Source organism: Rattus norvegicus, chromosome 17 (genome assembly GCF_021556685.1).
Source record: "Rattus norvegicus strain SHRSP/BbbUtx chromosome 17, alternate assembly SHRSP_T2T, whole genome shotgun sequence".
NCBI classification, from domain to species: domain Eukaryota; kingdom Metazoa; phylum Chordata; class Mammalia; order Rodentia; family Muridae; genus Rattus; species Rattus norvegicus.
Genome location: NC_141550.1, coordinates 88,749,888 through 88,773,396, shown reverse-complemented (window position 1 = coordinate 88,773,396; position 23,509 = coordinate 88,749,888). Strand labels below are relative to the sequence as shown.

The 23,509-nt window shown below is 44.0% G+C and overlaps 2 long non-coding RNA genes across 2 annotated transcripts; one reads left to right on the top strand and one right to left on the bottom strand.

The window, feature by feature from the left end:
- The first annotated feature begins 9,260 nt into the window (after positions 1-9,260).
- Positions 9,261-18,729, top strand: LOC102556079 (uncharacterized). The gene is made up of 6 exons (XR_015641920.1): positions 9,261-9,675; positions 9,904-10,056; positions 11,234-11,412; positions 13,032-13,152; positions 14,217-14,297; positions 16,556-18,729. It is a non-coding gene; the product is annotated as an uncharacterized LOC102556079 (long non-coding RNA).
- Positions 16,429-22,166, bottom strand: LOC148000309 (uncharacterized). The gene is made up of 3 exons (XR_015641921.1): positions 22,060-22,166; positions 20,159-20,256; positions 16,429-16,727 (listed from the first exon to the last, which is right to left on the bottom strand). It is a non-coding gene; the product is annotated as an uncharacterized LOC148000309 (long non-coding RNA).
- Between the last annotated feature and the right edge of the window lie 1,343 nt (positions 22,167-23,509).

Here is a 23,509-nt window from a genome sequence, read left to right as displayed (position 1 = left end):
ATTGTGCCTGGGAACGGACGTTTTAGATTTTGTTAAACTTCGTTTTATCTTTCTTTTTTTCTTTATAGTTCGTAGTAGCTTAGGGGTATCATATTTTAAAAATGGTTGCTAGTCCAAGATTACAAAATATTTGATGTGTTTTACTCTGCTAATTTAATAGTTCTGGGTTTTACATTTAGGTTTATTACCCATCGGAGATAATATATTTATTTATTTATTTATTTATTTATTTATTTAAAATAAGGCAATATTTTTTTGTTCTCCTTTGAATCCTTGTCAAAATCAGCACGTGGTTTGGGAATGCGGCTCTGTAGTAGAGCAATTGCTGGCATTCAAGGCCCCAGGGTTTTGTTTGTTTGCTTGTTTGTTTTAATCAGTATAGGGGTCTGTTTCTGGACTCTGTTCTCTCCAGTTAATCTACACAGCAGTGGGTTTACATCGGTGCTGCAGCCTCTGCATCTCTGGAGGTAAATTGCAGATCTCTCCCTCCCAGAAAGCACGAGGAAGGCCTTCCTCCATCCTTTCCTCTCCCTGTTTCCTCTCTCCACTGCTTTGAGAACTTTCACCTCATCCTAGCACAGGGCTTTTTGCACCCCCACCCCCACCTCGCCCTCCCCCCAATCCCCAACCCCAATCCCTCATCCCCACCCACCAATTTACTATCAAGAAAGATCAAGGGTTAATCTCGAATTCCCGGTCGTATGGTTTTAACCTGGCAAAACCCACTTACTAGTTTACCCTTGATTTTTACATACTAGAGGGTTCAGTCTCTGAAATGCCTGACCGACTGCACTTTTCCGGGTTTATTTACAAATAGGGCTTTCAGTTTTGCCGAGAGTCACGATGTGCTCCCTTTCTTGCTGGTGGCGATCACGCAGCGTAGCTCTGGAAAATAACAAAAGCAAACACCACCGGAGGCTGCCAGGGGGAAAAGCCAGCAAGAGAGGAGCAGACTCTGCACCAGCTATTTCCGTCTTCCCCTTTCTCTCTGCTTGGGAGTTAGTTGCAATGGCTGGAACACTGACAGTTTTCTGCATGAATATAAGATGCGGAACAGGAGGTGCGTGGAGCCTGAGTGTCAGGGGTGGAGGCAGTGGTCAAGCCCCGAGCTGTGCCCCCACCCCTCGTTGCAAACAAATCCATGCTTTGTTCAGTCTGTGAGTGTGTTCTTGTGAGGAGGATACAGCACTCAGCTGTTCCTGCGTTTGGTTGTGAGAATCCTCAATGAAGGCCTAAGCTCCACAGTGTCAGATCTCTGTGTGTCTCACACAGTTCTCTGCAAACTGCATGCCCAAGGGGAGAGAAAGTAGTGCTAATTAATAAGTCCCTAAAAGAAAAAGATGGAGGATCCACCAAAACGACCATTAAATCTACAGGGGAATAATATGGACTGACCACTTAAGTGGATACCAGGTCAGAAGTCAACAGGCTTTTCTCTACTTAAAACTATGTGGAAAGACATGATGGGTGGGGTCAGCTCTGAGCCAGTCTCTTCCTCAAGGGCATGCTCTGCTTTCATCTGTTCCCAATGCAATACTGATGATCAGATTGCTCCTGCTGAAATCTAGAGAGTTCCTGGAAACTATCCTCCTGGGGCAGCTCCGGTATCTGTGAAGGATTTGAACAACTGGCTTAGTAGAAAAGGAGTAACCTGGAACAGGTGCTAGATGGCTTAGTTGAAAAGGGGTAGCCTGGTACAGGTGCTAGATGGCTTAGTAGAAAAGGGGTAGCCTGGTACAGGTGCTAGCTGGCTTAGTAGAAAAGGGGTAGCCTGGTACAGGTGCTAGCTGGCTTAGTAGAAAAGGGGTAGCCTGGTACAGGAGCTAGCTGGCTTAGTAGAAAAGGGGTAGCCTGGTACAGGTGCTAGCTGGCTTAGTAGAAAAGGGGTAGCCTAGTTCAGGTGCTAGCTGGCTTAATAGAAAAGGGGTAACCTGGAACAGGTGCTAGCTGGCTTAGTAGAAAAGGGATAGCCTGGTACAGATGCTAGCTGGCTTAGTAGAAAAGGGGTAACCTGATATAGATGCTAGCTTCTATTTTCAGCTATTTGCAGTGTATGGTACAGGTATTTGCACAAATCAGCCTTTGGGCTTGGATCGGTCATCTGATAATGAACCAGTGAGGAGAGGAAGTAGCATTCAAACACTATTTAAGTTCTTTTATGTCTATTATACAGCTTTTGGTAACAAACGGAAAAATATGCCCTTCTGGTGAACAAAGACCTGAAATACTGACAGTTAGAGTCATGCTAAGACAGTCTACACATACATACACATGACAGTTAGAGTCATGCTAAGAGTCTACACATACATACACATGACAGTTAGAGTCATGCTAAGACAGTCTACACATACATACATCAACCACACATACTGCCCAGTGAAGCACAAAAGAGTATTCATCCCAAACCAGAAAAAAATCAATAGGCTAATAAGAGAGCCCTGCAGTACACACAACAGAAAACATTGAGTATTATGCAGATAAGACAAGATAATATCTGTGTGGGCCACAGTCAGGCCAGACTGGACAGATGGCTTTAAAGATGTGAGCAGATGGTTTGCACCAGAGAAAATACAAATAGTGAACAAAGCCTTGGAAAAAATGCTTAACTTCCATAATCGTTCCAGAACTTCTAATTAAAATATCTCCATATATTTCTTCACACGTATCGAATAATGATATTTTTTAAGAAGCACTTGCTAGCAACACTTGGGAGCTGAGGTATAGTCATGCATTTCCTGTAAAAAGAGTGGCATATTCTTTTCTGAAAAGAAACATACGTAGACTATAGGACTCACTTTATTCCTCATTTTGGAACATTGGTTTAAGGGCACAAATCCCCAGGGGGAAAAGTACCTATGAAGGGGAACATTATTTTTGCAGAGAGATTTACAATTATGCTTTTCATAATGGCCAATGAATTTTTAAAACTCATTAACAGGCAATTAATAGCTAAGCAAATCTTGACAAAATAATTTAGTGAAAAAGTATATAACTACAAAAATGTCAAACGTGAGGATGGCTTGGGTCTATGGGTTGTGTGAAATGATGGAAGAAAACAGGACAGAAAATAGTTCCAGGTCAGCGTAGAAAACATGTGTGGTGACAGTTCCCTGCACAGGGGCACAAACACATGCAAGACGCTAGTGCTGTTTGATGAAAGAGGACTGGTCTGCTTTAGATGATATTCGTTGTAGACAAATTACACAACAGAAGCATGCATAAAGATTTTTTGAAAAGAGGCTGTTTAACATGCACTATAACGTTTTATTTATTTTTCTTTTCATGTGGTGTGTGTGTGTTTGTGTGTGTGTGTATGTGTGTGTGTTTGAATGCATATGTGTGCATGTGTGCAAGACCCACGGTTTATGTAGAGCATCCTTCACAGCTGTTTACTGCGTTGATTAGTTGAACCAGACTCTTCCAATCACAGTCAGAGGTCCGCCTACAGGAATGGGCTCACCAGGCCGTTTGCTCCAGGATCTGCTGCCTCCACCTCCCACACCGGGAAGTAAAGTGCAGGGCTCAAGCAGCCTGTGAGGCATTTACACCATTTTAGGGATCCAAACTCAGTCCTCTTACTTGTGTCAGAAGTGTTTGAGCCATGGGGCCGTTTTCTCACCCCTGTAGGGAATGCTTTCATGATTTCATTAAACCAACCCCTTTTGTCCCATTCCTAGCCCTGTAGTGTGGAGGGGAATGGATCACTAGCTGGGTTTCTCCAGCTCAGCACTGTAGACATATAATAATAATAATAATAATAATAATAATAATAATAATAATAATAATAATAATAATGGTAAAAATCCACTAGTATGTGCGCAGATGGGAGGAGAGGGGACTACGTTGTAGTTTATCTTGTGCCTAGTGTGGTTTTGGGCTTTCCAAGTCCTTAGTGATAAGCTTTGTAATGTGGTAGCATTATTTGGCGGGGGCGGGGGGGGGGGTGTTGTCAGGCCCATGCTGAGGCATCCCCACCCGGAGGTACCAGCCATACAATGGGTCTAGTATAAAATGAAGTTTATTTAGGGGCATGAGAAAGGAGGTAAAAAGAGAGTGTGGGAAAGAAATGGGACAGAGAGGAACAGAAAGAGAGAGGAAAGAAAAGGGAAGAAGCCACTGGGAGTACATGGGGAGGCTAGAGAGGGAGGGAGGTATAGGGAAAAGGGAGAGGGGAAGGTAAGGAGAGGGAGTGGAGGGAAGGGGAGGGGAGGGGAGGGGGAGAGAGGCTAACCTGTCCTTTCACAGCAGCCAGGCTCCCACCTGGCTGTTGCTAGGTAACTGTTGGGTGGAGCCTAGAAGAAATGCTAACCTTTACTCCAGAGATCTCCAAGGATGAAACCAATGTCTTAGAAAACAGGATATACAGAGAGGGAGAGTCTGACCGTCCGTGGCTGTTAGACTGGCTCTAGGAGTAGTTCTTAGCTTTGCCTTTTCCACAAGCCCCACTTCCTCTCACAAACACCAATCTACATGAGTTCACGTTTTTACCAAATATTCACCAATATTTGATGTTATGAGGTTTTGACAATATGTAAATCTCACTGATTTCCAGCATTCATTTCTCTATTAACAGAATTAAGAAGGCTTACTATATTGTCTGTATAGATGTTTGCATTTGGGAGGAGTGGGCTTTATCCATGGTTATCTTTAGAATTTGCATGCCATTTTATCATAATCACCAATGTGTGCACCGTCCATCACTTTCCAACTTAATTTCCCTCCCCGCCTGCCTACCCCTTTCTCTTTTGATTGCTCAAACAGTGTCTCTGACTTGTATCCTTGGCTTGCCTAGAACTCACTGTGTAGACCAAGCTGACCTCAAACTTGTAGCATCCTTGTCTCCCTGCCTCCCACGTGCTATGATTTTAAGTATGTGATGATACTTTTAGTTTTAATGTGGGTTTCTTTGTGTGGAGGGAGGGGTGTGCGTGCAGGTGTGGGTGTGTGAGGCCAGGGGTCAGCCTCTGATGCTGTCCTCTTTGGACAGCATGTCTTCTTTGTGTTATGAGATAAAGGCTGTCATTGGGACCTAGGGCTTGCATATTAGGCTAGGGTAGCTGGCCAGCAAGCCCTCAGGAGTCCTCCTGTCTAGACCTCCTCGGTGCTGGGTTTAGGGGTTTGAGCCACAGTGCCTGGGTTTTAACACAGGTACTAGAGTTCAAATTCTGGTCCAGTGAGCATTTTATCTACCGAGCTACCTCTCCAGCCCCCACTTTCTTTTCTAACCCTACATTTTATTTAAAATTTTACAGTCATGGATTTTCAGATCTACTTAAACAAGTCCTAATATAATAATAGTTTTCTCTTATGTTGTATTCCGAAGTTAAAACGTTTAGCCCACATAAAATTGATTCCCAGGTGTAGTGTGAGAAGGGAATTATTTTGTCTGTTTCTGGAGGCCATGTTTTTAGAACCATTTACTACACATTCATTTTTATCAACCATTAATTAAAATGCCTGTCCAATTTTATTGCCCACTGTCTATCACCGTCTTGATGCCACACTGTTTCAGACCTATAACTTTACTTTAAGGCTTAGTATTTGATAAACATGATTCTCACTTTTTATTAGTTCTTGATTCATCAAATTAAGTACAGAGCCATTTTTATGTAAAATTTAGTAGTCTAACTATTGAGATGTTGACTGAAATTGCATTGATTTTTGATATTAAGGGATAGATGACTTGTTTTGAATATTTTTATCATCAAAATAACAAACCAATGCAGAATAAAATACTGTATTTCCTATTCACTTACATGCTATTTGTATTGCAGCTCTTACTCAGAAGGGATCCAGAACTCTCTGGTTAGGTTTATTGGTAGGAACCGTGTCTGCTGTGTATGTTAATTCATTGCCTGCTGTTATAAGTAACTTAAGCATGTTACTGGCTTGGGTGTGTGATCAAAGTTGACTAGAAATAGTGATAGCAGGCTACCCTCGCCTTTCAACCTGACAGGAGGTGAATACTTTCAACCACACCCAGCATGTGTATTTGTTATAGGTTTTCTTTTTTCTTTTTTCTTTTTTCTTTTTCTTTTTCTTGTCTTAGTACCAAAGATAAAGCCCACACTAGGCAAGGGCTGAGCTACAACCATGGCCTTTAAGATTGTTTTGTTTTTTACTTTGGTTTTTCAAGACAGGGTTTCTCAGTGTAGCTCCGACTGTCCTGGAACTCACTCTATAGACCATGCTGGCTTCGAACTCACAGATCTGCCTGTATCTGCTTCCCAAGTGCTGAGATTAAAGGCACATACCACTATAGGATCTTGCTACATACTCTAAGCCAGCCTTGAACATGAGACCTTCCTATCCCATATGATAACAATAGAAGTACTTGCCAGCATGGCCAGGGATCAACTTCAAGCGATATAATTCCTTAGGTATCATCCACATTGTTTTTGAGATAGGACCTCCCACTGACCAGGAGCTTGCAAATTACACTAGGCTGACTATCCTGGACTCCTCCCATCTCTACCTTCCCACTCCAGCAGGCTTTTTGGATAGGTTCTGGGGTCAGATGCTCATGCTTTCATGACAAGCACTTCGCCAGCTGAGCCGTCCTCCAGGCCCTGCTCTAAGGTTTTGATGGTAGATGTCCTAGTTTGCTTTCGCTTGCTATGATCAACGCCATGACCACAAGCCACTTAGGGAAGAAGGGGTTTGTTGGACTTATAGATTACATCTACCATCTAGAGAAACCGGTGTCTTGCACACAAGAGGCCACAGAGGAATGCTATTTACTGGCTTGCTTCCCCGCATTTCTAGCTAACCCAAGACCAGCTGCCTGAGGAACAGTCCCCATCAATAATCAAGCTAATTCCCCACAGATAGGCCTATGGACCAATCTGATCCAGGCAATGTTTCAGCTGAGGTCCCCTCTTCCCAGGTAAATAGGTTATACCAGGTTGACTGTAAACACCGACACAGTAGAATTGGGGAGGGGGGGGGGTCAGGATTGAATATTGCCTTTGTTGGCATTACTATTGCTTTGATGAAGCACCATGACCAAAAGCAACTTGGGAAGGAAAGGTTTTATTTCACTCATAGTTGTATATAACAGTTCATCAAAAACAGTGAGGGCAGGAACCTAGAGGCAGAGGCTGAGGCAGAGGCCATGGAGGGGTGCTGCTTTACTGGCTTGCTCATCATGGCTTGCTCAGCCTGGTTTCTTATAGAACTCAGGACCACCAGCCTAGGGATGGCACCTCCCACAGTGGGCACCACCTCCCCATCACTTCACTAATTCAGAAACTGCTCCACAGCTGGATCTTGTGGAGGGATTTTCTCAATTGATTTCCCTCCTTTCACACAACACTAGCTTCTACCAAGTCTAGACTTTTCTGTTAGTGTTAGATTACCATTTAATCTTGAGACTAACCCTCTTGGGCCATTATGTGTGGATTGGTTTTACACATCTGTAGGTTTAGTGTGCTAATAGCTTTATTTTTTATCTTTGCACTTATGCTCAAAACTGAGCTGAGTTGGAAATCTTTCTTTCTCATAATTCTATTCCTGGTTTTCATATCAACTTGGTGTTAGCCTCATCAAATGTTCCTAAAAGCTTTACCCATATTGCTCAAAATCAATGTGGCTGTGTATCATAATTTAATGATCTAAGTTTTGTTTGAAGGATTGCAAATTCAAGAAGATACTTTTTGTAGAGGTTATTGGTGCTTTCAATTGTAAGGACATTCAAGACTTAGCAAAACTAATTCTAAACAAACTGTAAGTTTCTAATCAGTCTGTCTGTCCTCCACCTTCCCAGCAAGTCCTTCCCCTCCATCACAGTGCATTCCCAATTTGGCATGGGCTAGCTTTGCATTCAGGAGACTGCCATCTTGATTGCTCTGAAGGCTGGCTATATTTTTTAGAGGATAAGAGCTTCTTCCAAGGTTTGGCTGGTTCTGACTGTTGATCTCCTGGGCTCCTGTCTGGGTTATGTCATATCTATGTCCTAAACCCTGGTTTTCTCTCATTGAGGAAAATTGAAGCCATCGTCAAGCCATTCATTCAACGCTTGCCTTTCTGAGTGTTCTGCTTTCTGGAATTAATCTAAATTTCCCTTTTCTCTCCCTCTTATGTAGAATATTAGAGCTCAGGCAGGCCTTGAACTTGGATCTGCCTACCTTTGCCTCTAAAGTGCTTTGAATATTTTTTTTTCTTTATTTGCCAAGGAAGCCAGTACTCCAGAATAGATCTACCAAACAGAATTCCAGCTCAGCAGTGTCCGAGTTAGTTTCTGCCTCTTTGCAGCTTCACCAACCTTTCCGTTAACATTTGGCTCAAGGCCCCTCTCAGTGGTCGTCCTCAGAAGAACTTTCCACGTGATATCTGAGGCCATCCTGCGGCCCCAGAGAACTTCAGCACACAGGGAGGCCTAAGATCCGCTCCAATAGCATCTTATTCTCAACACGCTAACGGAAACGTCTTTTAGACGTGGCAGCTTGGAGTGCCCTCGGAAACTACACAAGCATAGTGGCAAATCTCTGAGCATATTTACAGGGGTAGTGGGTCCTCTCTCTCCAGATGGCTTGCCACGACGAGGTAATCCCACTCTGTGTTACCGGTGATTGAATTCTCCCCCGAGGAAGGAAAGCGTATGAGACCCATGAACATTTGATGTATGGATATTTCTAAACAGCCTGACTTGGAAAAGATTAAAACAACCCCGCGTGCACAATCCCTGGGCCACTCCAACAGCAGGACCAGGGTTTTAATCGGCTCCAGGTGGCTCAGCTCAGGAAGGCTTATGTTCCTTAGCTTCTTCAATTAAGGCTAAGTGCAATCAGAGGTGCCAGGGTTCAGAGGGTTCTGGCACATTCAAAGGACAGACACAGGATCTCCCTGCCAAGTCCTGGAGTACTGTCTTTGGGACTGTACTGTTCATAATGAGAAGCTACTGTGATTAATGAGCTGGAGGGAACGGGGAAATCCCCTATCTTAGGAAATCAGAACCACGGCAGGAAACCTAAGAGCAAATTATTACACAGCTTGTCCCACCGCCTTGGGTTTCTTGACCTCACACGCTTTGTGCGCAACTCTTTCTTTGGGGGCCCCTGCCACATAAACAGCCACGGTCTGATTGCTCTGCGTCGTCAGCAGGCCCTGGGATCGGTGTGTTTGTCTGGCGTTGCTCAGAGGCCCTGGGAGCTGGCCACATTTAAAAGTAAGATATCGCTCTCAAACGCTAGGCTTAGGAAATAATCACACGACTGACTTCACCACCGCCTGCTTGATGAGCTTCCGGTCTGAGCACCAGGAAGCGAGAGCACAGAAGATGTCCGGAGGCACAGCCTCTCAGGCACTGTCTTCAGCAAGTCATAAAACTGTCGTACCTCAGCGGGGTAAAATCAGAATCCAGAAGGTTTTTTTTTGTTTGTTTGTTTTTTGTTTTTTGCTTTTTTTTTCTGTCATCTGATGGTTATGGTCAGAATTTCACTGGAAGTAAGAAAACTGGTATTGCAAACAGATGGATGGATGAGAGTCTGTACCTTGAATTTAATGTCTCTTCAGAAATATTATCACCATAATAGATTTTAAAAGCACCGCTAGGAACCGTGATATACTCACATTTTTGATGACATAGATGTAACCTTATCTTTTGTGACTATCAAGAGGTCATTAGAAGACAAGAAAACAGGGTGTATTTTTCAGTCAAGTCAAAGAGAGTCCTTGGTAATTTTTTTTTCTTTTCAATTTTACAAGTGACTAAAGTTGGTATTTAAATTAGATTTCGGTCCTCATTATAAAATGGCACATTGACTTCACTGTGCGTTGTTTTAAAGGCGGGAGAAATGGAGTCAATTTTATTTTATCACACACATAACATAAAAGTCTTTGTAATTACTTTATTTTATGAGACTCCCCATCAGCTGGGCATATTGTAAATATCACGTTCCACAGTTTATAGATGGAGAAAGACAACCACATGGAGACTAAGCTGCCCGTGTTCACAACAGCAACAACAGAAGCACACCCAAGAAGGCTATTTCTAAAGAAAGTCTCCATCTCTACCATACAAGTAGACTCCAAGGTCAGGAGCTCACGAGCCTGCAGGTAAGAGCCCTAGAAATGATGATGATATCCCAGAACCGAAGACCATTTCCGCTTGCGTGTTCCAATCTTCCCCACCGGATGTCGCCATTCTCTCTGGAGCAACTGGTAACCAGTATCTTGCTCTGTTGTCAACAACATCACCATGCACTGTGTTCCACTTAGATAATTCCTAAAGGATATATGAGTGCGAAAGCAAATTCCAAATGATCAGAACCAATCTCTCCTCCCCTCGTCTGTAACTTGGCGTCTAGGTGCCCAGGAAGCTCCCAAAGCTCCCTTCGGTATAACCTTTCCTACTGCGTCCCCCAGGATTTCCCCTGCTCACAGACAGAACTCTGCTTTGAGGATGAGGTTTCTCGCGCCTGCCGTACCCATGACCAGTTTCCCAGTCTTTCCGTCCATCGACCTTCAGGTTGCTCTCCCACACCCACTGTGGAACTTTTAGTTGTGATTTTCAGATGACCTAGGAGTTCATGTAAATGCTCTGCAGTTCCGTCTGGTCCCAGTGTCTAAGCCCTCCCACCGCCAATCAGGAGACAAGGGCACACCCATGCTCAAAAGCTGTGGGCAAGAGCTTAGCAATAAGTGGCGAACCCAGAGTTTCCCATCTCAAGCTGTCAAAATAAGACTTCACCCGCAGAATCGGAATCACCTGTATGGTTAGAGAAGGAACTCCTGGGCTTAAGGTGTGTTTTACCTGTGGCAAGGCAGAACTTCTAAGCCTTTTGTTGAAACTGCTGGGTAAAAATAATTCTAAAATGTTCTCTTGTGTACAAGACGGTAAGTAGAAATTATTAATAACCCATTCAGTCTAATTTAGGCTGTATACATTATCATATATGTGGCTATCGAGTCTGTGCGCTGCCGTGCTGCTGCGCCGCTGAGCTGCTATGATTTAGCGGATTTAATCGTATCTCTTAGGACTTTTCTGCAGGAAGCCAGTCCGCCCAGGAACCACTATGCTTGGCGCAGGGGCTTATTTTCTGTTTCACTTCCATTTGTCCGGTCTGGTTTTTGTTTCTCATTCTATCAATTATTTCCTTGGATTAAGTTTTGGTGGCTTTCATATTCCATTTTCTTCCTTCATTGGCTGTTAAAATTATGCCTCAATTTTCATTTCTAATGGTTGCTCTGGTCATGGCACCATCCTACAATTAATCTCAGCCTCTCCCCACAGAACCCTGAGCCGGGACCCTCTGCTGAGCAGAATCCTGCCTTGGTGCCACCGTTGTTAGACATCTTACCTCAGCATAGACGGCAACCTCGAGAGGAGACGCATGGCTTAATGTGTGTCTCCAGCTGTCAAATGACCTACAAAGAAGTTTGATCATCAACAACAAATGTGCATCCGCTCAGGTAGGGATTCTACATGAATGAGAAAACCTGCCGCATCTGGCTTGTTGCGTTAACGTGATGCGCTCCAGTTCTACCCATTCTCCTGAAAACATTCTGTGTTTCTTCATGACTAGAGAAAACGCCGTTGTATATTTCCACCATGTCTTGTTTATCCCTTCATCTGCTGAGAGTTCGTTATTGTACCATTTATTGTGGACAGATATTTCTACTAATTATAGAGTTCTAGGTCAACTTCCTTTCCCCCTTGCCCCGGCGTCCTTCCATTGATTTCTGGCTCGCCTTGTGTCTTATGGGAAGTCAACAGTTATCTTCACACTAATATTTGGTTGTCAGTATTATTTGGTTGTCAGTATTTTAAGCACAGCGTGTCTTGACAGGGCAGACGTTCTGCTTATTTTATTTGCTGCGATTTCTGAGTCTATGGGTTGAAATGTTTCTACAAGTTTGGAATTTTCAGTCCTTTTTTTTTTTCTCTCCCTACTCCTCCTTTTCTGTGATTCCAGATTTTTTTTTGTTTTTGTTTTTGTTTTTTTTGTTTTGTTTTGTTTTTTTTTTTTTTTTTTTTTTTGCTCCTTGGCATCTCCAAGTGGCATTGAAAGTTTCCCATCTTTGTTTAGTCCCTCTTCTGCCTCTTGGATAGCAAGCTCATTTGTGTAATCGTACTTAATAGGATGACGCTGTGCTTGTTTGTATGCAGATTTTCCCCTAATTGATTAAATAATAAAGATGACAAGAAACCAATCACAGGGCGAGGAGGAGGCGGGGCTTCCGGGTCCTGGGAGGAAGAGGGAACGCAGGGGAAAGGAAGCTTCTTCTTGGACAAAGAGGCAGAGGGGTGGGATCAAAGCAGACACGATGTAGATAGACAGCAGGGGTTGGGGGTCGCGGGGGGGGGGCGCAGGTAGAAGTTAGTTCAGGTGGTGGAATCCACCAAGATCCGCCACTGGAAGATTTCTAACATAGAATAGTTGGTGAGTTTAGGATGCTAGATTCTGAGCCTAGCGACTGTCTTATCTGTTGATTCTAAACTAAGATTGTCTGGTGTTTCCCATTTTGTGGCAACTCAACTGAGCTCCAGGGAAAGCTAACCGCTGAGGAGCATTGGATTGTCCAGCGTGCGCCCGCAACTAGCTGCAGAAATTTGGGAGCGCTGAGAGGGCTTGGCATCAGCCAGGCACAAGAAGAAGAGAGCGATTTTGGAGCTCTGGAGAGGCAGAGCCAGCTTTGGTGGGACAGGTTTTTGGCAAAAGGGAAATATGCAGTCTCCGGCTATGTGCTGGGCCAGGCCTAGCCGATGATAGTGTGGTTTGTTTTATATTACATGCAACACAGAAAGGTTTTTATATAGAGGTAGGTCTGTAGAGAGCTAAGTTTTACTCGTGAGGAAAGCAAAGGATTTATGTCTATGAGGCATGTAACCATGTAGGTTGTAAAACCAAACTAAAAATAGTTTGTGCACATGTTTGCCTGTCTTCATCTCTGAGCTTTTGTCCCAGAGTGCTTTGTTTCTAATTATTCCAAAGGTTCTCCGAAGCCTGTCTCTTTCCCAGATGAGGCCAAGGAAGTCTGACTCAAGCTCTCTAACTTTCTCAAAGCTTTGGCTTCCTTTTCTAATTCAGGAGAAGACCCTTACCTCAAACACACAGCAGGATGGCTGCAGTCCATGAACTTTGAGTATGATGAAAGTCTACTCTCCACACCACCACCAAGACGGGCAGCAGCCAGCCCGTCTTTCCTCAGGTAAGTGGAAGGACAGCCTTTTAAGAACTCAGTGACTTCCCCAGTCAAGAATGGATCAGATAGTGACAGGACTTCCCCTCACCCCAAGTCTGTGCAAGCACTGTGAATGGCAAGAAGAAAGGACTCCACCAGCCATCAAATCCAACCCTCCTTGTTAGTCAAAGGAAGGTTATAAAGGCCAACACAGCCCTTTTATTGCCTCACAACCTTGTTACTACACAAAGAGCTATGCCCTCATCCCAGAGTGCCCGTTCATAAGGCTTTACTCGATAAGCAGAAGAGAATCCTGCCTCAGGCTGTAGAGATGACTCATTGGCTCAAGACACTTAACTGTGCAAGCCTGATAATCCCAATTCAACCTTAGGAACTCATGGAAACCCCAGATAGAGCAACGTGAATCTGCAATCCCAGGACGCCTACAGTAAAATAACAGGAGAGGGCAGACCCCTGAAAATCATCTGCTGACCTCCTCCCCATGAGCTCCATGCTGTGCCACATGTGTGCACATGTGTGCACATGTGTGGGGGTGCAAGGGATGCAGGTGTGTGTGTGTGTGTGTGTGTGTGTGTGTGTGTGAGAGAGAGAGAGAGAGAGAGAGAGAGAGAGAGAGAGAGAGAGAAGAGAGAGAGAGAGAGGGGTCCTGAGCTATCTCACTCACTGGCCCTAATTGAACATATAAAGTCTATAGTTATAAATAAGTCACATGCACTAAATAAATAAGTAATAATTGAAGGAAAAGACCCACGTCTACTTTCCTTGCTTCTGAAGAGATGGCCTGTGTAATAAGCTCGCTGAGTGACAGAGGACTGTGGGAGGGCAGGAGAGAACTAGAGATTATCTAGAACGGAGCTTAGATATTTTGTCTCAATTACATCTATACATTCCTCTTGTTAGTGTGCAGGGTATTGCTTTAAAGCCTGTTTTAATTAAAAATATTTTACATTATAATGGATGCATGTATTTTGTTTAAAAGAATCTATTTCGCTGTTGTCGTTCTCAACAGCTGGTCAAGCCGGCTGAGGCAGGCTGCCTTGGTTACAGTTTAGCTTCTTTTCCTTACCTAGATCTGCCTCCGCTTACAGATTCCTGACTTGCAAACCGAAAAGAAGAATCTCACGCACCATTTCTCTGCCAGCTGAGTTCCTGTGAGTCCCGCAGTTATCAATGTGGCATATTCCCTGGTTTTTTGTTTTTTGTTTTTTTTTTGCAATTGTTAATAAGTAATCTTCACCTACATACAAATGTTTGCTATTTATTTATTATTTATAACTTTACAGAACTTTATGCTTTCTGTTAGGGCCAGTGAGGTGGCTCAGCATATAAAGGGCTTTTCACAGAAACCTGATGACCTGAGTTCAATCCCTGGAGCTTCATGCAAGGGCAGAAAAAAAAGGTTTCACAGGGTTATCCTCTGATCTCTACTCGTGCACCATGGCACAATCCCCCTTCCCCCAATACCATATTCTCTCTCTCTCTCTCTCTCTCTCTCTCTCTCTCTCTCTCTCTCTCCACCATCACAATCATCATCATCACAAATTTTAAAAAGAAAAGAAAATATGGATTAATGTGGCTCTGTAAACCCCAGCACTATAACTTTCAAGTCTCCAAGGTCTTAATAAATATTAATATTAATCGTGACAGGTCATAAAACAAAAGTGACTTCTGTCTCCATGATGTGTCTAACAAACTTAGGCAGTCAAAACGTAGCTCTGCATGAAGAAAACTCTAAGTTGGATAAATCGAATGGCTCCATCCAGATGAGGGAGTGGGAGACACAGGTCTCGATCCACTGTGTAGCTGTGAGAAAGCATGGAAAGCCAGAGTAGCAAAGCGAGCAGTGAAGTGCACGCAGCCATGGCAGCCATAGAGAAAGCAATGAATAAGAACAGCCATCCGATGCCCCTGGAATTCTGGGCCCTCTCCTGACGCCTGTACATCTCAGATCTTACTTACTGAGGCTCTGAACGCAGCAGGGGTTGAAACCTGTCGATGTCATGCTGAGGTTCCCATTTGGTTATGAATATAACTCCTATTATAACTTTGATTAATATAGCATCTAATCCTGTATTTTAACTGTGGTTTGAAAGGGAAGTGAGACTCAAGAAAGGTCCTGAAAAAAGTTAAGTTGAAAGTGTGGGAGAGTATTACAGACAGTAAGGAAAACCTCACAAAATCCCAGAGGTGTGGATATTAGTCAGGGTTCCATGGAGGAACAGAACCTATAGAATGAGTACATGTTAAAAGGGGATTTGATTTGTTAGAGCTGGTCTTTCAGTGCACGTTGGAAGCTGAGTTCCACTGTCAGCCTGGGTGCACAGTAACGTCCGCTGGGTGCGCTCCAGAGCAGTGAGCAAAGGTGTATAGGCAAAAGCAGCTTTTCCCACACACTTCTTTATTTCTAAACTGCCATTGGAAGACGCTGCCAACTCTGGGAAAAACTTCCTTCTTCAGTTAATCTTTCCAGAAAACACCAAGTAGATAGATCTACCTGGACAAGTCCCTTGGTTGATTTCAGATCTAACCAAGATGACAGCCAAAATGAGTCCTCACAATATGAAAACTGTTTATATTGGAAATTAGGTTAAAGAGGCATGATTAAAAATGTTCAGTTTATTGGAGAAACTCATATCTGTGTGGAAATGTGCTGGGAGCTGCTTCTGTGGACCAGAACTTTCTAACCTGCAAGTTCAGTGTGGCCTTGATAGAACACAACCATTCTATTTGGATCTGCTATGGTAAAGAATAAAGCAAGAAGCCATGCACGGTGACTTGCCACTTAATGCTGTGTTCAGAGAGTCGAGCAAGGAGAAAATGAGTTCAAGATGTCCCCGGGCTGCATAGCAAGGCTCTCACTAAAGAGCAAAGGAAAAAGGTTGGGTCATAGGTCAGCAAAAGAGCATTTGTCAGGGGTTGGGGATTTAGCTCAGTGGTAGAGCGCTTGCCTAGCAAGCGCAAGGCCCTGGGTTCAGTCCCCAGCTCCAAAAAGAAAAAAAAAGAGCATTTGTCTACTGACCTTGGGGCCCTGGCTTCTCTCCTCAAGAGCACAACAAACCAAACCAAGACAGAAAGGCATGAAACATGCTCAGACCTACATTCTAATCTATTTTATGCAGATGTCACATTAAATAATGACAAAAATGTTGGTCATTCAGATGGATATCTGATAATTATTTCCCAAAATAGTCACACACACACACACACACACTTGCCACGGGAACTGGTGTTTGATCAATCTAAAAGGCTAGCACTTGGGTTAGCTAAAATTATGGTATGGACTCATGGAACTGAAGGTTTTATTTATGTGCACATGTGTGTATGTGAGGATGCTTACATGAATGAGACAGTTTGTGTGTGGACTTCAAGAACCACTGTCGAGGGTTGGTTCTCTCCTCCCACCATGTAGGTCCTGGGATTGAACTTAGCTGTCGTGCTTGAGAGATGGCGTTTTTACCAGGTAAGCCATCTCCCTGGCCCCTTTCAGTGCCCTTTATGTTCAAGAATAAGAAGTCTGCATCTGAAGAACGTGAAGGTGGATCGACGATATCAGCAACGTTAATTGGCTCGTTTCTCAGTGGCTACAAAGAAAGGAGCTTGTGATTAATAAGGCTTTGATTTTTCCAGTGTATTTTATTTTGATGTTTTAAGACGGAGCTTCACCGTGTTGCCCAGGCTGCTCCATCTGCCTCGGTCTTCCAAGTAGCTGGGATTACAGGCATGTACCGCCATGTACCGCCATGTTGGGCACGGTGTACTTCTATTTGGTAGTTGATACAATGGCATTATGCAACACTGACCAGACTTGGTTAGGTCACCTCTTGCAGGGGGGAATTCTGTGGTTTCCTTTCCCTACTAGACCTGTGTCATTGAGCAAACTAAATTAGCAGAGCAATTCACCCCTACATAAGCCATTAATGAAGTGCCTCCATTATACATGCATATTCATTAGCTCGCCCCTGAGGAATTCTCCATCAATCCCAGCACACAAAGCCCTGACAAGTCAAGACAGATGAAGCTTCTCCGTGGTCGAGGAGGTGCTAGCTTCCTGTATTGTAACACGGAGTGAGTGTCCGTGGCGCTTTCCTTTGTAAAGCTGAGAGATACTGTGGCTCCCACACAATGGGAGAGGATCACAGAGCTCACAGGACAACCAGGGCTCGTCTGGTATGGCACACAGAATGGGAGCGGTGGCTCTTTTTCATCTTCCCGTAAACTTCCTGGGAAATGATCTTTCTGAAAGCTTCGTTAAGAAGGAAATGGCCATCTAGGTTTTATTTCGGTCCATATTCTAAGAATTTTGAAACATGAAACGTGTTCCAGGAAAAATGAAACAACATTCAGGTTCATTTCCTAAAGATTTCCTAGTCAGGGCCTTATGGTAACTACCTAATCCCTTCCGAGGACAGCGTCCCAATGTCCTAGTCACCTCTCCAATACTCCATCTTTCTTAAAGGTCCCCACCACTATACAGTCTACAACCATTGGAGGACAAAGTATATCCAAGTCAGAGCATTGGTATTAAGTAAATACTTCCTTAATACAACCACTTAGGTATCCTCCCCCTTACCCCGCCCTGTGTGTGTGTGCGTGTGTTTCTCTGTCTTTCCCCTACTCATAAGTTGGGGCACAGTCTGTTGCTTCAACTTTCTAACTAAATCCAGTATGCTAGGATGAGAAAGAAGAGAAGAGAAACAATAAAAAAAAAAATCAAAACACACTCCACCCCACACCTGGAAACTATGCCCCTCCCCCAAGCATTTTGCAGAAGACTGAAGGTGACCAGAAATGGTGGCTTCGGACTGAGAAATCCCTCGGAAAGGAGGAATATCCCTTTGGCCTCACAGTGCTTGCAAGGCTGCAGTTACAGAGCAAGTAATGTCCTTAAACTCCCCAGGAATTGAAGATCCTTAGTACACTGATGACAAATTTATTTGAGAAAGATTGTCATCTGAGGAGGCTGACTTTCGTCCCCAAATTTGGGGTTTTAAGAAGCAAATTAGAGCCAGGTTCTTGGCAACAGAGCTGATAAAATATTTAATACAGAAGAAATTAAAAATAAATAAACAAGTTTAAAATGAATGTAAATTTAAAAAAAAACATGAAGTATTTGACTATAAAATATTTTGTTGGAGTTTTTAACGGGCACCAGAATTTGACTATGTTCATCCTGCCACTTACAAGAAATAAAAAAGGAAGGCAGAAATCACGGAGAGTCACAGGATGACTCCTCGCTTGTCATTAACATCTTTTACGATGGCAGTAGGAAAGAGTCGCTGACCCAGCTAGCCTGGATTAATACTGAGCTCTATGCCGAAGAGAATCAACCCACAAAATCCTTTAACTGTAGGCCGTGGGCAGAGGGCATTTCCCTGAAAGGAAGGACACACAAAGGCTCACCTGAGCACATGCTTGGAACGACCCATTAGCTCATTTGAATCTTCAATCTGTAGATCTGGAGGGCTGGAGGGCATCGAGGACCATTTTGATACAGGCAGAGGCAGAATTTGCTCTGTTTCAATTTTAGAATCTGTGCTAAAATGGGCAATTTAGAATAATAAAGCTATCATGTGCTTCTTGGTCTCTCTCCTGGCTTTTGAATTGTTGCATTTAGATCTTAACTCTCTGCTACTGGTGCTTTGTCTGGAATATCTTACAGATCTGCTGGCTTTGAATATATTCAGTTTACGGAGTGGGAGGAAATGATAGCTGAATGTCCTTTCCTGGGGCTGAACCAATCGTATGGTAGTAACTGCTGTGGGAAGGTGCTCCATTTTACCATTAGTATTTACCTCATTTCTGCTAATAATCTCTCCCCCACATTGGCTAAAATGGACATCGTATTGGCTATCAAGGAAGAGACTAAGAGACACTTTCAGCCCACACAGTTCTTCTACTAGAAGGCTGGCTACAGAGTTTTGCAGGACTCAGCAGCCCCAGCAACACCGGGCACACAGACACTGGGGAAGACAGAGCCAGCCTGGTCTAAGTGGAAGACGTTTACAGATCCTAGGTCAGTGGCTCACAGGGCAGAGTCTGGGCCTCCAGGGACTGTGTTCAGTACAGAATCTTGGGTCTCACCACACACCTATTTGATGAGAACATGACCCAGTTATCACCAGAATCCAGATAGTTCTCGTGGCCAGTGAAACTCAACTGCTTCTGCGGGGAGGTGTCTAGAAGATAGTCGTCGTATTAGGAAAGAACTGAACAAATTTTAACATCGTGCATTGGATATTGAGGTTAAGTTAGTGCAAGCTTACAATTGCTGGGTGAAACGTTGACCACACACACACACACACACACACTCTTAATATATGCATGTGTGTAAACAAGTAACTGTATGTGTAGATACATTTAATATCTCACATCAAAGGAAAAGGAAGAACAATTCAAGGGAAATTGAACACAGGAAGTAAATAAATGATTTACTGAAACAAAAAAATCAAATGTCTAATACACATTAGACCTAACAGCTGCATGAAACCTGGAAAATGGTCATTAAACAATCTGCTTTTCTCTAATTAGATTAGGATAATTAATATGCATGGTATGTGCTTCGTCTCAGACAGTGTAGAGATTCTGCTGACTTTGACTACATTCAGTTTATAGAGTAAGAAGGAAAAGTAGCTGAGTGTTCTTTGATATGGCTGGTACTCACCTTAAAAAATGGGCACCTACAATATTAGAACAGCTCTATTCTGAGGGATTAGCATATAGCATTTAGTTAAAAACATATCTACATCTATAAATAGGAATGGCCTTATATTTATAATTTTTATATATACTTACATTTTATAGCAATTAACATTATGTCTAATTATGCTTTTGCATCAATGTCTTGGCAACAGGTTACATGTGCATGGGTGGGAAAGGGGAGGGTCAGTCATAGCTTGTCAAGGTTCTAAGAACAAGCCACTGGTAAGCACTCAGCCCCAAACGGGATGCCCACATGACCCTGTCCAGGGCTGGAGAAACAGCCTGGAAGAGGTGGGCATAAAAATGTACGGACCTGAAGAAGGAATGGGGTATCTTGGGGCACTGTCTTCTGGGCGTGATGAGGCCACTTTGTCCCTCAGCTTGCAGCCGCTGTTCTTCCGTGTATAAGACCTGCACAAGATTGGACTCATCACCACCCTGCAATGGAGGGAGAAGACGCTCACAAGGCCCCACCCTTCCCTGACAGTCTGGCAGGCAGCTGATGGTTTCTAGACAAAGAAGAAACATTTCTTTTGTGGCATAAGGAGCCCATACTTCTATAAATAGCCCTTTCCCCATGTTCCTGTAAACAACCCTATTGAAACTCAGTTCTCTCTCTCTCTCTCAAAGACACACACACACCATGATAGTAGAAGGGGTCTAGTTGGGAAAAGAAGGGGTAATGGGGGTGAATGTAATCAATTTACATTGTAACCACACATAAAATGCTGCAATGAAACTCAATATTCAATAGATAGTTAATATATGCTAAAAACTCTTTAAAAAGAGAAATTAATAAAAATGGCACCATGGTATCTTCTGCAGAGTTGAAAATGGTGGCAGATACATATGTCCTGATACAGAAAGCTCTCTAAAACATAGTAATAAACGCAAGAGAAATTTGCAGCAAATTTTCTCATTCATGTTAGACAAGAATTATGTAATGTCTGCATACAAGGAGTGCATTTACTGTGACACATACCATCTTCTATACAATATGTGTTTGGCAAATACCTAGCATATTGGTAAATTTTAAATGTTTACAAGTTTTAAGATCCTTTAACTTTTTGTTTGCTAGCAGTGCTGGAGACCAGTCACGTGGCTGTGGTTTCTGGGATGTGTATGGTGCATGGGCTGCGGCCTTGCACTCACTAAGCAGTGTTCTGACACACAAGTACATCCTTGGGAGCATCCCTATCCTCTCTCGGTGGCTTGCAGTTCCAGGGAAAACACACCCTGTTGGCCTTAGTGAGTGGTCTCAGCGATTATCTGATGAGTTACAATTTTATCATGGTACCAATAGATTGGGCAGTTGGTGGCCAATTTTCCAGAGAGTCGCCCAGCCTGGGTTCTCCCCTCAGTTCCTAGATTGCCGCCATGACAGGAGGGCACATCAGAGACAAGCAAGCGGGCAAGCTACCTTGCTTCTTAACTGCAGGTCTGATGCTCCAGACACTAGCATCTCAGAGCTCAGAGCTTTGGCCTGCTCCATGTGCTCTGACAGACTCTGGACAACCCCCCAGCCCGCCCCCTGTTCTCAATCATGCTCCTGTCTGTGTTTCACCGTGGTCCCTATGAAATTATGACAGGAGTTTTGAAGCCAGATGAGCAATTAAAAGCTAAATGTTGGTGTTAGCACCCTTGATTGGTCTTTCTGGGCTTTAGCCTCAATGACTACCTTTCCTTTACCCAGCCTGCAACGAGAAAGGCTTCTTTCCGTTATTGTACTTTCTTCTGTTAATAAGTGACACATTTTCCAAGAGGAAATTTGCAGCCCCTCACCTTTTGACCTGGGCCCTACCCCATGCCTGGAGCAGTCTCCACTGACTTCTTCACTGTTGCTGGAAAAATTATAAAAAATAAAATGCTGTCTTTTATTCCCGCTAGGTCAGGCACCGCAGTGCCCCAAGATATCTGGTAGATGTCTTCATCTCAGTCAGCAAAGCTCCATCTCATATCACACTACTGATGGTCTCTCTCTCTGAGCCTGGCAGCAATCTCTCCACCCATCTAGTTCCCAAGGCAGGTGGCCACCATGCCAGAAATAGACATCCCAATTCCACGGTGGCCCAGTGTCTCCACCCCCACAAACTCTCTTCAACTTAAATCGCCACACGAAAGAACACACAACACAATAACCTCTGATCCAATTGATAAGATGTAATTTGCTCATCTAGACATACAAAACCCTGTACACATCCATCCCTTAAGAACCTGTAACTGTGCAGAGAGGAATCTTAACATCCACCTCCATGTTCTCCCGGTGGCTTCTTTCTCCTCCTGTTCCAGTCTCCTCCTCTTTCCTCAAACTTTTCTCCTGCCCATTCTTCCTTCTCATCCAATGACAGGCCTCCTTCTATCTTGTACCTGCCTTCACCTGTATGACATCATCCTACATTTCACAATGGCTCTATTTCTTTCTAGACAAACATGGAAAAAGTACCCTTTCTAGGGACATGCCAAAGTTCCCCTTAGTGTTTCTGCTGTCTCTGGGAAACCTAAGGTCCTCGGGTTAAATCGATTAGAGCAATTTAAGAATCAGTATGGATCAAAGAAGACCAAGGCATACCTCCTGCCTGCACGAACCTGTCAAAAACAAAGCGGTCACATAGTTATGACCCGCTATTCTGACCTGCACCGTTCATCAGGAAACTCAAGCCTGTATTTGTGGAAATACTATTCCTGCCTTACCCTGAACTCAAGCCTGAAGCCCAGGAGGTATCTTCCCAGTCTCTCACAAGCAGACAGATATTACTGAGGATGTTCTACTAGCTCGTGGATATGCTCACATCTGTAAAACCTGCCCTTACAGGGATGCATACATTACCGATACCAGGACATACTGCCTTTCCCCAGCACTGATGTTTGTGATGTTATGATGTTGCAGAGTTCTAGGTCATGGCAACCTGATGTTTGAAGTCATGAGTTAAAGCACGTGTTTGCACCCTGTTTCTGCTGGAACAACCTGCCATTTGGAGAGAATGAGGCAGGCAGGGCTCTGTGGCACAGGCTTGCAATCTCCCTAATCAAAGGTGGTGGCAGGATTGTGAGTTTGAGGCCAGCCTGGACTGTAGAGTGAGATCCTGTCAAAGAAGATCAGCAAAAGAGGGAGAGACGCTCAGAAGGAGAGAACGAGGAGGGGAAGGAGAGGAGAGGAAGGGATAGAGGAAGGAGAGGGGAGACGGAGAGCTGTCCAGCAATCATAGGATCCAGCATCTGCCTCTAGTCACTCTGGGACCTCCTGAGACAGCTTAACAGTCTGGCCACCCCCACCTCCCCAACCCCCATCCCCGCCCCCGAGAGGGAGTACTGTCAGGCTCAGAGTAGAGAAATCGTCTCACAAGTGTTCTGGCCTGAGCTCAGTCAATCCTCACTACTCCTCTTCTGTGCTTTGCCTCCCCACCCCCAACCTTTGTGCCACTGCCCCTCCATCCTGTTGCATCCTGATTTTGTTGCCCTGGTTTTGTGTCCGGGAATCTTCATGGGCCAGGTGAACCTCGCCGTGAAACGGCGGTGGCTCTGTGCATAAGGACTTCCTTCTCACGGCCATCCTTCTACTAAATACTGAAGAAGGAGAAATGGAAGGTTTCTGTGGTTTAAGCCAGGTTGTCATCTAAATCGGCTTCTCTCCTGGACAAAGCGGCCATTGTCTGCGGGAGTTGGC